Source organism: Salvelinus sp. IW2-2015, linkage group LG4q.1:29, assembly GCF_002910315.2.
Source record: "Salvelinus sp. IW2-2015 linkage group LG4q.1:29, ASM291031v2, whole genome shotgun sequence".
NCBI classification, from domain to species: Eukaryota; Metazoa; Chordata; class Actinopteri; order Salmoniformes; family Salmonidae; genus Salvelinus; species Salvelinus sp. IW2-2015.
In genome coordinates this window covers 85,343,358-85,345,169 of record NC_036842.1, presented here as the reverse complement: position 1 = coordinate 85,345,169, position 1,812 = coordinate 85,343,358, and positions in this window count along the sequence as shown.

The following is a 1,812-nucleotide window of genomic DNA, read 5'->3' as shown; positions in this document are numbered from 1 at the left end:
TACACCCTTCTTTATAAAATCTAAAGAATATCTGTGCTGTAACTTTATCATACCAAAGACACAACCTTATCATTTATTATTTAGGAGCAGTCCTCTGTATGAATTTGCCAAAGTTGCATTCAGTAGATTAACTAAAACATTGACATTTGCAGTGAAGTAATTGTTTGATTGGCTTTAGGGCCCATATGTCTCTCTTTCCCAACTGTGTTGTGCATTGAGGCTAAACACCACCAGACATCAATCAAATTTGTATTCGTCACATGCGTCGTAAACAACAGGTGTAGACGCTGCTGGGGCATTCTCAACCAGTGTGAGGTCCACTCTGCATGGGATAACCCCTAGGACTACCAGATGTTAGGATCTGATATCACCTAGCCCCCTGCCATGCAGTCCCTTCACCCTCTTCTCCCCTTCTCTACTCCCTCGCTCCAGGACCTCTATAAAAGCAGCTGGTCTCACAGTGTTGGTTTTCAGACGCAGAACATTGTGTTGAACGGCCCAGTCTCTGGTCTTTGAGGGCTGAGGTAATGTTGTGCCTCAAAACAAGAAGTCTCTTCCCACATTAAGCACATACAGTACCTTCCATATGAAAAATAAAATAAATACAATCCATGTGTAAGGCTTGCATTTCAATAGAACAACGTTTCAAAGTGCTTTACATTTAATGACCTCGTGAGTCATCCTCACATTTTACATTGTTTAACCCAATCGAGTGTGTTAGAGTAAGGTTGGAACCAAAGCCTGCACACCCAGTAGCTTTCCAGGAGGGTAAACTGAGACAGACATATCATATATATATATGTATATGTTCCCCAAACTTGGTCCTGGGTCCCCCATGGTTTGGGAAACCCTGGTATAATGACTGTAGCCGTAACTTTGCCTGAAGTGCCCTCTAGTGCCAGTAAAAAGATGCAGCAGTCACGGAGACACCCAATCAAAAACCACTTACTGCATTCCTCACTGAATATGGTCTGGGTGAAGTAGCAGCAGACGAGCAACATTTTGTAGTAGTCCAGGAGTATTCTCCCGCTCTGTGGAAGACACATTGCACTCATAACGGTCGCCTGATGTGAGCTGGGAGGCTGGAGCTCGTAATGGCACCTGCCCCAAAGTAGTGTACTTCCTGACTCCCATATGTCCCCTAAGCAGACGGCCACGGAGTACGCTTCTGTGAGGACCATGCAGAGAGAACACCCAGGGTCTGCCTGGATGACATGAACACCATGTTGACAGTGACATACATGACCTATCAGGGCAGTATGGACTCCCTGGTGCCACAGCAGAAAGCAACATTATTAGACAGAGGCTCAGCTGTTGTCTCTGCTTGCTCACTCTCCTGGTGGCACCTAGGGCCCTCGTCTCACTGGATCACATGTGGAGAAAGGCCAATCTCATTGAAGGACAAACACCGCCATCTAGTGGTGGATACCATAACATTCAAATGAGTAGAATGGGCATCCTTAAAGCGCAATCAGCAGTTGAAACATTAACAAAGCGTCCTCCGCGCCCCTATATACTGTAGTGTATAGTGTTCGTTTACAAATATTGTAGTAAAACAAGGTTATATTTTGGGTCCTGATGGGGCACAACAATTGAACGAAGCTCATGAGGCATTTTATTCAAGAATCAAATGTGTACATATAATGTATCACTCCAAAATGGACGTACCAAGTCTAGAATGACCCTTTAAAATATTTTAACCGTATAAAAGTCATAACATTAGAAACTTACCAAGCATATAGATCCTAAAGCACAATATACATATCTTTTTTTAATAACTGGCCAACACCTGCAAAGAACAGAACAAACGAC